The following is a 16,615-nucleotide window of genomic DNA, read 5'->3' on the forward strand; positions in this document are numbered from 1 at the left end:
CATGTGGATAAGACAGAAGCAAGGACAGTGGGGAGCTGATTGTACTCTCCTATTCTCCTCCACCTGGCTTCTGAAAGGAAAACAGACTTTGAAGTAAGCCCTTTGGATTCTTAGACATTTCAGTGAGGAAACTTCAAGAGAGAGAAACAATACTTCCTGCCAACTTGGGGAAGATAGCTCAGTTATTCACTAGAAAAATAAGAACTGTGACTACATTTTTACCCTAAGCTTGTGATCCTAATGGAAATATAAATAAGAACCAGTGAATTATGGCAATTTCGCTCAGTGAGATATTTATCACATAGGAGTAGTAAAGAGAGTAAGGTAGTTTTTTATTTACAAATTTGGAAGGGAGTTAGAACTATATATCAAGTTAGCAAACAAGTTTTTAGAAAGATTCCATTTGGGGAGAGTCTAAACTCATCTATTTGTGCACTTACATATACTCACACATTTGTTTATTGACAGAATATATGAACATTTTAATTCCTGAAACTCTTTATCATGGTTTCCTCTGAGAAATGGAAATAGAGTAGCAAATGGAATTTTATTTCTGAACTCTCTATTTCTGTAGTATTTGTATTTTTGTATAATAGCATGTATTATTTTTTGTGGAAAACAAACAATGGATCTTTTAAAAAATAGTTTTTTGAAGATGAGAATAGCCAGTGGTATCAAGTGCTACTCGAATATTAGGGGTGGTTAGGAATGAAAACAATTAGTTAAATTTAGTAAAATTAAGTTGTTATTAAAGATTATGGCCCTGGTAGGCAAATGAACTCAGTTTAACAATACTGGCAGTTCCTTGAATAATTGAGATATTTAAATAAATATTTATTAATTTAATTTTTAAAAGTATTTGTAAATAGTAAAAATATTGAATTGCATGTATGTCTAATATTTGGAGGGAAACATAACTTCATGGGATTTTAGAGGGGAAGGTTGATAATTGCTTCAAAGATTTTATCTTATAGAGGAGCATATCAAAGTAAATATGATAGATTTTCTTGCTGATTAAGGCAGCCAACAAATACACTTCTGACAGGATAGACCTTTAAGGAGAAGGGAGCCAGATAGTCAATTAATAGTGGTATAAAAAATTAAGACTTACTTATAAATTCTATGAGATGGGTACAGCAAAAATCCTATTAAAATAGTTTATTGTAACTTGGAATTTAAAGAACATTAAAGAATGCTATTGTTGACCAGAATTTGTGGCAATGGGAAGAATTTTGAACAAATGAAATTGTGTTTATCTATTTGATTACCTTTGAGTGAGAAGTCACAAGTCATATTTCCAATTAAGGATCATAGAGTCTTTGGAAGAAAACACCTTCCGCCTGAGACCTTTCGACAAAGTAGATGATGGTATGAGATATAGACATCTTCCACCCAAGGTCTGTTCATCAAATCCAAATCCAGAAAATTGGAGCCAGAAGTTGTAATGTTTTAATCCATAAATTTTAGTTATTTCTTTCTCTGTATATTTTCTTTCCTATTTTTCTGTTTTGAGATTGTCTTTACTTATGTTATCTATAGGGCCCCCCTTTTTTTTCTTTTTTTAATCTTTAAAACAAATACCTCCACTCTCTCCCTTCTCCCCTCAAACCCTGGTAACCTGTAATCTGCCTCCTACTTCTGTGAATTCACTGTTACTAGTCTTATAAGTGATATCATACAATATTTATACTTATCTGCCTTGCTTATTTCACTGAGCATAATGTTTTCAAGTTTCTTCCACATTTCAGAATGTAACATAATTTCATTTTTTCCTATGGATGAGTAATATTCCATTATATATGGCCCCTATTTTTAATCTTGCTTTTAGAATCCTTATTTATGCCCTGGTATCAGTCCAACACCTGGCTATAATTTATTTTTGATTTAGTCAAAGAATATAATGAAACCAAATATTTGGGTTTTTATACATCTTCCTTTTGGGAGCTTCCTTCCTTTGATACCAATTATAATGAATCTGTTCTAAGTAACTATTCCACTGGCAAAGACCACATCCAGAAATCTGAAAGACTCTATAACCTCATACATAGAAAGGAGGCTTCTATCTCCACTGAGAACATAGGGACCTTCATGGGACCTAGCTTTTTGTAACTGAACTTTGACAAATAGAGAACTTGGGAAAGGATTAGAGAACTGAGGGTGCATATTTTGAGATTGCTAATTTCCATAGAGTTCACAAGTAAAACACGCTAGCTAAATACAACTACAAGCTCTTCTGATTTCAATTTGCCTAATGGTCTCTTTACTATAAGTTTCATACAAAATTATCTGATGAATGGTTGTATGTATTTTGATAAAAAATAGATCATTAGTTAGGCCTTAATGACTGACATTAGATTTGCAGCACAGAAAATTTACACATTCATTAACCTTTTGTCAATTCTCATTTTCCTACATCTCTCTACTGGGTCCTTGAAATCTTAACCTTCTATGACACAGCATGGTGCTATTATTATTATTATTATTATTATTTTATCATTAGGTGTTTCCTTTTGTTGACTCTATTCCTCCTCCTACAGCCTAGTTATGTATTCTTCAAGTATCTGTCTTTGCCTGCTGTTCTTGATTCTCTCTGATGCTTGTCCTTGGAAATCTCAAAGATATAAAACCCTCCAGCCTGACTTATAGTCCTAACTGATTAAGTAGAGTACATTCCTTTATTTCTGCTTCTTGGGAATTTGCATTACTGTTGTTATGAAGGACATTTTTTATTCAAGTCCCTTCATTGATGGCTAACACCAGTCATTCGGTATTGTTTTAGTTTTTCCTTTAGGAGAGTGGTTGATACTGAAATTATGTCCACTGTCCTGAACAAGATATTTGAAAGTTAGTACAGTTACATCATTTACTGAATGATGTTTGCATATTTGCACTGCAAGAGGTAAAAACAACTTATAAATTATCTGCTTGAAATTATTTTGTTTGAAGACTACTGCTGTTCATTTATTGATTTATCTAGGGTCTAATGTGATTAAATTTTATGTAAATACATTTTTTTTTTTTTTTTTTGCACTTGGAAGAATTATAAACAAGGCTATGACAACATTTGAATTTATGGCCTGTAAAGTCCTACATTCTCAGGAGATGTCTGCAGGGACATCTCTTTGTTAATGTGCCAGTTTGGACCATGGTAGGCCATGGAGCTTAAAAATGCCAAATATAATTTTTACAGTTTGTTTAATAGGAAATGATAGTGTTTGTACTGCATTTAATGGGGAAGAAAAAGGCATATCAACTTAGAAGGGTTTTATCTGAAATTTTTTCTCAATGCAAGTAAAAAGGTATGAATTTTATCTAGCACAGTAGAAAAGGGACTCCCCTAGTCTGGTGGAGAATCTAGAATAGTTGCATCGCCAATATCATAGTCTTGCCATAACTAAAATCAAATTAATCAATTTTTCTAAAATCATACCTCTGCATTACTTTCTTCTTCCTGACTACAGCAACACAAAATTATTCCCTAAAACAAAGCAGTGAACCATAACAACAAGAAGTTAATAAATATGCTTGCTATTTGTGCTGTTCTAAGTATTTAATTCTTACCATAACCATTTGAAGTAGCAATTATTATTACCTCCACTTTACAGATGACATTTAAGGAGAAGTGATATGCCCAAAACACCATGGATATTAAACAACAGAGCTTAGCTGTGAACACAGCCAGTCTTAGAACAGTTGCATGCTCTTAAACATTCTAATATATGGCTGCTCAACTTGGAAAGTCATCCTTGGAAGACCACTTAATGTACTGGAAAGATCATGTGTAATGTTCAAGTCACTTGGGTTAAAATCTGCTTCTATCATTTACATGCCGTGTGACCTCAGGCAAGCTAGTTAACCTCCCTAAACTTCAAGTTCTTTGTCTATTAACTGGAAGTAATTATTCCAGGCCTGTGGGTTTCTTTAAAATTAGAATTAAATCAGCTGATATTTTTAAAAGTATTTGGAACATAGCTGGCACTCAATCATTATTAGTTCCCTTCATACCCTACAAGCCATGTATCTAATTTGCTGCCCAGACCTGTTGAATATAAGCCTCTAAAATTTCTTTCACATTCATTTCTTCCTCTCAGTCATTACCCTAATCATAATTAAAATAAAAACTACTTTCAATGCTCTCCATTCTGCACAATACAGTATTGGAACTTTTGATTTTCTTCACCTTCTGGTCCCCAATTATCTCACCCACCATATTTCCTATTCCGTATATCTTCCCCCAATGAACTCTCTATTCTATTTGGGTTGGGTCTTTTCACCACCATCTAAATATGCTTTGATTATTTCCACATCAATACCTGTTCAGGATGTGGCTCCTGGCTGCTGCACCCTAGAAACAGTGGTCTGTGGAGTAGATGAGGGAGAAAGAAGAGCATTTTTCTGCTACTTTCTTGGTATAAGCCCTTATAGGGGAGTTTGGAAGTTCCTTCTAGGTCTCAGATTTTAAAAGAAAAGCCACTGAGAAAGCTAATTCAATCATGATTTGAATTAGCTTTTACTATCCATTTGACAAGCTGTCTCTATTTTCATGTCAGAATCTGCAGATTTTCTTCAGCTTGGAGGTATTTACTCAGAGCTGTCACAGACAAGAAGAGAATGGCTGAGTAGAATCCCAAACTTGAATTCCTGGATTACGCAGAAAGTAATACAACTATATTTAAAAATATATTCCACAATTTAAATTTTTCACAAATCAAGATGAACCTTCCTCCCAACAAAATGAATGAACATGGCTTCCAGTTTGCTGTGCTTATGTGGAAAAAATGGTGTGATGGTAGGGGAGCTGATGGCTATGGCTGGACAGAGGACACATAACACAGAAGTACCTAGAAATAGTGCATATACTCAAAATGTTAGGACAAAAGCAGGCATTCAAAACCAAAATGTTTGGTCTGCATAAGTGTGAGGTTTGATTTGTTTTAGCAATATTAACAAGCTGTTGAAAATTTGGGAATAAACTAAATTTTGATCAGTCTAATCACATGGTGAATTTTCCTGCAAAACTTGAGATATCAAGACATTCTAATGTAACCTTTTGCAAAGGGCAGCTTTTTCATAAAGTAAAGTCATACAGTTTCCTTTGTGCAAATGTAGGCTTCTCTCTATTGGTTTCCTCCAAGAAAGTTACTTCAGTTCAAAGATTGGTCCCCTTTCTCAGAGTTATGTCAAATTGAAACCTTGACAGCTTACAAAAAGAAATGTGCATGTACCTGAACATCCTCTCCTCAGAATGAAAACCATGAAGAGGATACAAAACATCAATATATTCAGAGTGAAAACATCACCTTTTAGTGACCCAGCATGAGGCAAACACCGTTGCTTAGCCTTTTTCTGTCCACGTATTTCTTTACTGCCTTCTCAGGCAGGGGAATGTTACCTTTAACTTCAGATTCCCAGGAATGACAAAATCTAGCAAAAGAGGAACTGAGCATTTGGTAATTATGTCAACTTCAAAGTCAAAAAGGTCTAGCAGATGAGTGTGAAATGAAGGGCTCCTATCCAGCACCCACTTTCAAGCTGGAATTAATATTGATGTTTCTGAGTGCACAAGTACTAAGAATATGGATTACAGAAAATGATGTCAGATGAAAGGCTTATGTTTAAAGACTATGACTGCCACTAAGGACCATGTAAATACATTTTTGAAATCAATGAGTCAATTTAGTGTAGATATGGCTACAGTGAGGCTCTTTGAACTTTTCATATTTGAGAGACGGAAGAGTCAGCGGACCTGAGTCCAGGCATGACCACAATGCCTCTTAGCTGGGGTCCAGGACAAGCTCTTTACTTCTTTAAGTCTCAAATTCCTTGACTGTATCATGAAGATAATAATAGTGCCCACCTTACAGGGTTATTGGGGGAAAGTTAAAATGGTAATATAGTAGGAAGGATTTTTGTAAACTGTAAAGTACATTATTTAGATTTTTAATTAGTAAAATATTTAAGGATCCATTTGGGTATGTCAGGAATGGCAATGAATGTCTTGGTTACATTTACACTCTTTCACCTAAGGAATAATCTCTTAGTTGCTACCCTTCCAGCTTGCCTCATGCCAAGTCATCTCTCACCCTGCTGCCAGGGTGGTCTCTCCTCTCCACCAGCTCCTCCTCCTCCTTCTCTCCTCCTCTTCTCTATCCTTCCCTCCTTCTTATATTATAAATAGACAGTTAAAAGAATTATATAATGAACACTTGTGTTCCCTCACTTAGCTTCAAGTCTTAATGTTTTATCTTATTTTCTTCAGATTTTAAAGAAATGAATTTAACTATTTCAGTTGAAGCCTTCTGTATACCCTACCTGGATCCCATTTCCCTCTCTCTCCCCTCAGGGATAACTGTTACGGCTCAGTTAAGAGCAGGGTTGAAATTCCAGCATTGCCCTTTAAGAGCTGCATGACCAAGAACAATTTACTTAGTTTCTTTCTGCCTCCATTTTCTTATCTATAATTTGGGGAAATAATGGTACACATCTCATAGGGTTGTTGTGATGATTAAATGAGAGAATTAAATATCCATAAATCATTTGCAGCAGTACATGGTACTTATTAACCTCTCAAAAATGTTACTGACAACTGATGTAGTAGAAGTATCATGGATTTAGCTATTTATTATTCTCTGCATGCTTTTGTAAATCATTACATAGGTATCTATTCTACATAGTAGTAATATGCATGTTTTGAAATTTTATAATTGGTATCACACATATGTATCATTTTTCAATGCATTCATTTTCTTTTTTACATTTATCCATGCTGCTACATACATTTCTAGTTCATTTATTTTAGCTGTTTAATAACTGCTTAAGTCATTCTATAAATGTACTACAATTTATCTATCAGTTTTCCTATTAATGAATATTAAGGGTGTTTCTATTTTTTTTTTTGCTATTGCAAATAAGGCTACAATGAATAGCATTAGTTATGTAGCATTTATTAAACGTATGAAAGTTTTCTCAAGGATTTTACCCACAAGTAGAAATTTACCTTCAGCTTCTCCTGTTGTGGCTGTACTACCATTCATTCCCTGTGTGAGAGTACCCGTTTCTCCACAGTTCCACAAATACTTAGCATCATTAGACTTTTAACATTTTATCCATTTAAATGGACATGAAAGGATATTTCACTGTGGTTTCAATCTGCATTTGCCAGATAACTAGTGAGACTGAAAGTCTTTTCGTATATTTATTGGCCATTTCTGTTCCCTTTTCTGCAAATTACCTGTTAAAACCTTTTGTCCATCTGTATCTTGGGTTGTCTCCTTACTGATTTGTAGAAGTTCTTTATAATTTTGGATACTAACCCTTTGTTAGTTACATGTATGACAAATATTCTTTATAGTCTCTGCCTTGTCTTAACTTTCTGTTTGAAATTTTAATATAGTCAAATGTATCAGTCTTTTCCCTTTTCATATTTTACTTAAAAAATTATACCCTTCACTAAAGTCTTAAGTGTCTTCTATATTTTCCCTGGACATTTAAAAGTTTTGCTTAGGTCTTTAATCTACCTGAAATTCAATTTTATTTACAATGTTAATGAGACTCCAACTTCCTTCTTTTTCCTACTTTATTAACCAGTGGTAGAAACACCATCTATTGAAAAATTCACACTTTTCTCCAGAAAACTCTAACGCATAATTGTAGATAACGATGATGCTATGATCTATCCCTATCTACTTATCTGTCTATATACATATATAATATACATGTACACTGAACATCATACATATATATGCATATATGTGCATATATATGTATATATATGTATACCTCTCTGCTTAAAATCTGTCATTATCTCTCTTGTTTAAAAAACAAAATTAGACTTTCTCTACATGAGAAATGAATTCCTCCATGACTTATTTCCTTCTAGCCTATACTTTGTAATCTCTTGTCATTGATACCTATCTTACACTTGAGGCAAACAGAACTATCTGTAGGCCTTGAATTTGTCTTGCTGTTTTGCAACTCCAAACGTTTCTGCATATCATTCCCATACCTGGAGAGCTTGATCCTTCAATACGTACTTGCAATATTCTTAGCTATTCCTTAAGACGTGGTTCAAGGATTCCTCTCCTTGGTAAAATGTCCCTTACCCACTCAGACAATCTTAATTATATCCTCCTTTGCACTTAGCATTACACCATTGCAATTATTATTATTTTTGACCTGTTACTCACATATGCACATATCCCATTCAGTTTCAGGGATCATCTTGAAGCAAGAGTGTCTGAAACTCTGTTCATGCCTGCAAACACTCTGTGTACTGTAACTATTTGTTTAACCTCCCACTAAATTGGGAGCACTTTTATTTCTGAACCCTCACTGGTATTTGTTGAATAAATGAATAAATGCATAGTAGGGGCTGTGCATTAAGCAATACTAAATGTGCTTGGGATGCTATTTCCTTAGGAATGTTAGCTGTGTGGCAGTAGAAATGTTTGAATAGAAAAGCCATATTTGATCATAAAACTTTGTAAGATTTACAACTTGGACTCATTTTTCTTGAGAAGTAACATCAGATACAAATCGGAATTTAAGCTCTGAGATACTTTTTTTTTTTTAGCTACTTGTGAAGTATTAGGTTAGGCAAGATAATGATTGTTTCACAAACAGAAGCAAAACTTCCCAACATGGTGCATATTCTTAGTCTTCATGACTGTAGTTTATATGTAGAGTCAGAGGATTTCCCAGCATCATGAACTTTGCTGTGAAGTTTCTAGCTTGTAATCTGCTATAGTGAGTGTGGTGGTTTGGAACCGTATGTCACCAAGAAAAAAACGTGTTCTTAAACTTAATTTATTCCTGTGAGTATGAACCTATTGTAAGTAGGATATTTTGATGAGGTTGCTTCATTAAGGTGTAGCCCAACTCAGTCAAGATGGGTCTTAATCCTACTACTGGAATCTTTTTAAGTGTAATGAAATGGAAAGCAAGAGTTGAAGGTCAGTGGAACTTGGAAGAGAAGAGAGAATACAGGAGAAGCTACCATGTGCATTGCCATTTGACAGAGAAGGTAAAAACCAAGGATAACTGGCAGCCAGCTCCAGATGCCAGTCTTAAGAAAGGAAGCATCACCTTGTTGAGGCCTTGATTTGGACTTTTTTCCTAGCCTCAAAAGAATGAGCTAGTAAACTCCCATTGTCTAAGCCAACCCATTGCATGGTATTTGCTTGAGCAGGCAAGCAAACTAAAAGAATGAATAAATGCAGTGAGTTTTGTCATTTTTTAGGATGACAGAGCAATGACAGAAAGTTTGAAATAAGGGGAAAGATGATCTGGAGGCACCATAGGGAAAAACCACAGGTAACGTCTAGCACAGCACTGAAGTAATTTCCTATCTCAGAACTTTTTGTCATCAAATGAAACAAAGAGCCTGGATTTGTTAGTCTCTAACATCATCTATTTTTAAATACTTCATAATTTTATGAGAAAAGGATAGCTTTGGTTGAGTTTCCTGTCTCTGGAATGTTTTTGCATGATTTTTAATGACCAGGTGAAGATGGTTAACTGATGATTAAAGCATGTGATGGCAGGTTCGATTGAAGGATTGTTAAAATTCCTTGTTATCCTTTGAAAGAGGAACAGCTGTAGTAGTCAGAACAAAAAGACAAACAGCAACTCAGAGTAGCCCCTGAGAGTGTCAACAGAACTCCAGCCAATTATTTAGGGCTTTAGCCTATATCAAAAGTATAATTTGGTGATATTGTTACTGGATTTTGACAGGTTCTTAGGTATGCTGCAGAAATAAATTTTAAGAGCATGCTGGGTGAATTAGCCAGTAATTTATTCAGGTACGGAGGGAAGAGAAGTGGAAGAAAATAACAGATCAGGGGTCCCAGGTAGAGAGGAAGGGGGTGAAAAGGGATAAAGGGGACTGATTTACAAGCTACAATTCCCCATTATAGATTGTAAATGCCCAGGTTTACTTGCCTGGCCACGTGGCAGAAGAAAAATGGCAAGAGCAGCGCACAGAGGGCAGGAAGGAGTCCAGAGGCAAGAGAGCAGGGTGAGAATGTGCTCAGACCTTGTAGTTTGCTTTATAAACTGTTAATTATTCCACCCCTTTGCTAATGGCAGGGGAGGGGTTCCAGCTCTTTGCTGTTTTGATTGATTATCCTATCTATCAATCTCCTAGTGAGGACCCAATGATGAAGTCCCTAGAGAACATCTGGGGCTTTTCCTTGCTCCCAGAAGTCTTTGTTCTGGATAGCAGAATCTTGGGGGTAAGGGTCTTCCAGCAGCCATCTTGGGGGTTCCTGATGTCCATGTGGACTCTCTGCCAGGTTCTGATGTCCACGTGGACTCTCTGCCAGGTTCCAGATCCATTTATTAACTTCCTATCTTACCAGCCTGCTTCAATATTATTCAGTTACTTAGTGTCATAGAAATCAAGAGATTCTGGATTAGAAGGAAAACTTTCTGATAAGAGTAGGCTTGATCTTCCAAATATAAAAGAGACATCATCTACTTGAGATTCAATTCAGAAGCCTGGGTCAAAAAGAGCTAATTAAGTGCAAAGACTAAGTAGACTTTCTATAGTGAGACTGTGGGAAAAAGACCAAGTAAATATCAAAGAGGTGAATGACTTTTAATTCACTGTAGTCTAGGTATTCTTTACTTTCTAAAGGGATGAAGGGGAAAATGTTGCAAGAAAGAAATATTTTCATCATCATAATTGAATTTATTATCAGATTGTTAAGATGCATGTTCCCTAATATTTGGCTTGGTCTGTTGAACCATAAAAATGCTGTTGTCTTAGATAGGATCCCCTAGAAACAATGCCTGAATGACAATGAGAATTCTTGTTCAAGGGAATTATTGAGGGAATATTCATAGGTGGAGGGAAGTAAGGGAAGAGGAAAAAGCAGGTGCCAAAAAAAAAAGAGAGAGAAAGAATGTGGAATCAGCTGGAGTCTAGTCTCCAGGAAACTCAGGAGCACAAACTGTACCCCAAAGTTAGTCCTACCTTGAGACAAGCGGGACAAATTTTGCACCCTATTGCTCAAGATCTGGGAGGATATACTGAGTGTACCAGAATTGACCATGTGCTGCTGCAGTGCTCAGAGATGTATTCACCAAATGCAATGAATGTCCCATGATGATGGAGGGGGTTGTTGTTATGGGAGGAGTGGGGTAAGGGGGGTGGGGTATATATGGGGACCTCATATTTTTGGAATGTAACATAAGAAAGAAAGAAAGGAGAGAGAGAGAGAGAATAGCATCTCCTCTTTGGACAAAGGTAATTCTCCAGCTATAAATTGTCATTATAAATGTTGGCAGCCAGGGCTCAGGTGCACCAGCTGGTAAAGGGTAACTTGCTGGGGCCCCAACAGCATCCACTATAGCTATCTTCTCTGACAACTGTGAGAGCCTTACCCAAGGAAATTTTTAAATCATGTAACCCAGAATTTAACACGTAGTAGATAAAGTTATTTTCTTTCTAATTTAGTATAGTAGGAATTCCAAATTCCTAAGATTATGTAACTTTTCACCCCAAAGTTTAGGTCTCTAAAAAAGCATTTATCAATATATTCCTAAACTCTCTGAATTTGTTTGAGTATAATTATACTTAGGTTTTACATTTTATTTATTCTACTCTGGGCCATAGTTCATTACGTTAAGAATATATTAACTATATACTATGAGAATCATTAAAAAATATGCAAGCAATTTTTTTTCTAAATCCATCTGTTATTGAGCACTTGGTAAAGTAGTAGGACTCCAGTAGAACTGTCACAGTCCTCTAGTTTCCATATGTTCTGATTTCACCCAAACCTCCTTGGCCTACTTGTTCACCATATGGTATTCATGCCACATTCTTCTGATATTACTGGAATGTGCAATTGAGATATATTTGCCCTGCTGCCAATATTCTAATGTGAACTCATTCTGAAGTCAGGAGCTGGTCTTTTCTTTCTAGCTGGTGCCTCGTAAACCACCCATATCAAAACTGAATCAACTAATTAGGGCTGTAATTTATGTATGGTCAACTAAAGAGTTCTTAATGACTCATAAAATATTTGTCAGCTCTAAGAACAATTCAGTGAAAACCAAATGGCCTTGTATTGGCTTAACCTACATGAGTTTTATAATCACCTACTTGAGAATGGTGGAGTTGAGATTTAAACTCAGATATTCCTGCCTCAAAAACTTTTTTTTAATTTAAAGATTTATATATTTCTCCCTGTCCCCCCTCCTCCCCCCCCAGTTGTCTGCTCTCTGTGTCCATTCGCTGTGCGCTCTTCCATGTCCGCTTCCATTCTTGTCAGCGATCAGGGAATCTGTATCTCTTTTAGTTGCATCATCTTGCTGCATCAGCTCTCTGTGTATGCGGCACCATTCCTGGGCAGGCTGCACTCTTTCTTGCGCTGGGCAGCTCTCCTTACAGGGTGCACTCCTTGCGCATGGGGCTCTCCTACATGGGGGACACCCCTGGATGGCATGGCACTCCCTGTGCGCATCAGCACTGTGTGTGGGCCAGCTCCACACAGGTCAAGGAAGTCCTGGGTTTGAACCACGGACCTCCCATGTGGTAGGCAGATGATCTATCCATTTAGCCAAGTCTGCTTCCCTGCCTCAAAAACTCTTATTCTTTATAGGCCACTAAGCTTCCTCCCTTATTTAAGAATTGGTATTTGTTTTTGTTGAGTCAATATGTTGTGTCTATATTGGCATATTGCTCTAAATTCACTTGGTATAACTGGAGAGTCAACCAAACCAACAATTAATTATGAAGAATAAAGTATAAAACGTTTCAGTTTGAACCAGGTGCTAGGAGTAAACGATGGAGGGAAATGGAGGCAAACAGATGGAATAAATGATTCCTTTAGACCAGAGGTTCTTAACCTTTTTTTTTCCATGGTCCCCTTTGCTAGTTAGGTGAAATGAATACTACTGTAATTTATTTATTACATACATTTCATAAGTGAAGGAAATGCTGGGTATCAGTTTGAGGTCAGAGAAAATAAAGATAATACGTTGATTTTTTTTCGATTCAAGCTCACAGACCCCCTGGTTAAGAACCCCTGCTTTAGGCTACGTGTGAGGAGGAGGTTAGGAATTTGCGTTTTGAACCAGAGTTCAAGCCGGTCACTGACTCAGCTACCGATTCAGTGTCAGTTTGGGCAAGCTATTTAATCTCTCTTTTCTTCCCTTGTTTAATGTTGTTAATATTTATTTTAGAGGATCATTTGAGAATTAGGCACATTAACATTAGGCCACCTGATGTTACAGTATTCAGCAAGACTCAGTAGACATTACTACCTTCCACCAATATTCAGTTATCGTCTACTTTAGGTATAAGAAGTTATTCTCCATTTCTTTCAAGAAATTGGAATGATCAGTAATTTCACTAACCATGTTGATTTGTTTGAGTATCCATTTTATCCAGGGAATTATAAGAAAAAACAGAGATTAATTGAAGCAGGCTGACATATCAATAACCCTTTGTGGTGCTGAGTAGAAAAAAAAAAACCCTGCCTCAACTTGGGAGGAAGAACTGTAGCGAAGACTTCAAGCTGATGCCAGCAAGTCTGTTGACCAAATGGCCACAAAACGGCCACAAATCTTACATCAACATCCTGTTTGCTAATTAATGAACTGAGCCTCAAGGACACCCTGTCCAAACAGCCCCTACAGCCTCTGTATTAACCATAAATCGTGTCCTCTGTATGCCTCCCCATTCCCCCCACACCTTTCGCTATGTTTTAAGCATAAAAGCTGCTCCCCCAGCTCACCCCATTGAGCAGAAACCTCTTTCGTGCTGCTCCTGCATTAATGCAAATTTAGCTCAATAAACTTGCTTTGTACCCCCTTTTAAAAGTCTGTTTATTTTATTTTCAACACGATATGCTGAAGTTAAGCCTGGCTATGTGGCTTGCTGAAGCTAGTGAAATCTTGTGGGAGTGGCAGATATCAATTCTGGGTGGAAGTATTTAATTTTCTGTGCTCTTCCCCTTCTGTGGTCATGATGAAAGCCTGTGTTGATATGGCAATAGCATTAAATCTAAGTACCTGGAGTTCTATGCTGATATTTAGTCAGAAACACATACGTGCAGATTTTGTGCCAGTGGAAAATGAACTTTTGTTGCTAAGATTTTGTTATTGTTGATTACAGCAGCATACTCTAGCCTATTCCAAATAATATAATAATACAAGCAGAAGCTACCACACATACATTATTTTTAAAAATGGTACTTATTATTATTAGGCCTATGTAAAGGGAGAAGAATGACAAGGAGGTAATTTCCAGCAAAGGAAGGGATTGAGAACTTGAATTCAAACCCAGAACTGAATAAAATTAAAGGGAGATTAGAGAAATATTTTTGTCTCTTAATTCCTTCTCCATAAGAAGAATCAAGCAAATATAAAGAAGTATTACATTTCATGGTATGTATTTCAGGTGATTCAGAAATTTAAAAAAGAACTCTCTGCTTGAATACTTGAGATGGTGAAACTTGAAAATAGAGAATATTTAGACCAGTGCTATCTAATAGAAATATAACTTGAGTCACAAATAAGAGCAACACATGTAATTTTAAATTTCCTGGTAGCTCCCTGGAATAAAGTAAAAAAGAAAACAGGGGAAATTAGTTTTCATGACATACTCTATATAACTCAATCTATCAAAAATAGTATTTCAACATGTGAGCAACACGAAAAATTATTAATGATGTTTTAAATTCTTATTTTTTCATACTAACTTCTTGAAATTTTATGTGTACTTTACATTTAACAGCACATCTCAATTTGGACTAGCCATAGTTTAAATGCTTAAGAGTCACACATGGGTTGTGATTTTCGTATTGGATAATGTTGATTTAGATAGTGGGAAAGGGGAAGAGCAGGCGCACAGCATGAGGAGAGGTATAGAAATGAACATAGTATGCAAATTAACTTATATATCCTAGTTGGATGACCTGAGGAGTGTTCTCTCAGTTTTCTGAGGCTTAGTTTCCTTGCCTGTAAAATGGGGATGATAACATATAGAGCTGCTTTAATGATTACACAAATTGTGTATATAAAAATGCCTAGTAAGATACTCTCTCAATAAGTTATATGTAGTTGAATAGTTGGGAAGAGTGTTGTACAGTTCAATAAGCTAGTATAGGGGGAAAATGTGGTATGGGGAAATAGATGCATGACACCTTGTTTCAAGAACCAGTGTTACCATTTACTGGCTATGTGACGTTAAGCAGTTTCCTGACATTTTTTGAGTATGCTTCCTCATCTGTACAATTGAAGACAGCTAATTGTAATTTCACATGATTGTTCTAAGGTCTAAAAGAGGTCATGAGCAGAAAAGCACTTTGTAAACTATGAAGAGTTATAGAAATGTTAAATGTTATTAGGAGCTTTAACATAGGGGTTTAAATTTTGTTGATTTTATCACGTATCTACAGTCTGAGCAAATAGAAGGAATATTAGAATTTCTGAGGTGCGAACGTTCTTCATCTTATGACATGCCACATGTTCTTTCCTTGAGGCCTATTTTCTCAGAGCATGCAAAAAAGATATATAGAACAAGAAATTGAAAAATAAAAAAACAATAAAATAAAAATTGGACTCATCTTAAAATTTTTTTTGTACCCTGGAGGGGAGATCAAGTGTGTAAATACAATATTGTAATTTGTCTTTGAAGGTAGGCTTAATATATTTGTGCCACCTCTAAGATAAGTAAACTACCCTCTTCTCATTTGAAGACTCATATTCTAGAACTAAAGTAAATTTGACCAAATCTCTCTCTCCTTTATTTGCAATGCAAGTATTACTATCCTCAGCCCAAATCAGAACTAGCCCCTCATCAGAACTCCTTTAGAGTTATTTTGCTGAAAAACTAAACTGTCCTCAATCCTCAATTTTTGATGATGACTGTGCCAGTCTGGGATAAAAAAACCATATTTTTCAGGCTTGGTAACTTTTCTTCATTCTTATTTCCTAAAAGTGATCCTTTCCCTTTCTTTTCTAATTAAACAGTCAGGACAACATTAATTATTCAACCAAAAGAAATGCAGACTGTCAAATTCTCCCTCCCTCATTTTCCTTTACACATGAATTATTGTGATTTTTGAGAAGTGGTGTCAGGAGCATATGCTTGCTGGGCTTGAAACGCGAGGTGGTTCTGAAAGGCTGCTGCTTTTGTCTTCAGAAACTTTACTTATTAGCAACTCCGTTGGGTCAGTATTGGAGCTAAGTTATACCTGAGTCAAAAGGAGGCTTAAATTCTTAAATCCACCACCAAGGAAGGCAGGACTTCCACTTCTGTCATTTTAAGTCACCTTAATGAAATCAAAGTTAGTTGGTAATTTCTCTCTTTTCTCTGAATGATAATAGGACCTAAACTTATGATGATGAGGTGTAGAGAACCCAGGGTTAGGAGAGAGCTGAGAAGGAGCCATAGAAGTGGAGGCCACCACACATGCTCCTCAGGCCTTAAGAACGGGCTGAAACCGAGTTCCGCCTTTCCTGCCTTCAGGTCATATGGGTAGTGTGTAAGTACGTCTCCCTTTAACTTAAAGAGAGAGTGGAGGTATCTGCAAGAAGTGAAAACTGGGATCATATTGCCTGGATGGACAAAATATAGATAGTGGACTTATACTCTGTCTAT

Source organism: Dasypus novemcinctus, chromosome 21, assembly GCF_030445035.2.
Source record: "Dasypus novemcinctus isolate mDasNov1 chromosome 21, mDasNov1.1.hap2, whole genome shotgun sequence".
In the NCBI taxonomy this organism is placed as follows: domain Eukaryota; kingdom Metazoa; phylum Chordata; class Mammalia; order Cingulata; family Dasypodidae; genus Dasypus; species Dasypus novemcinctus.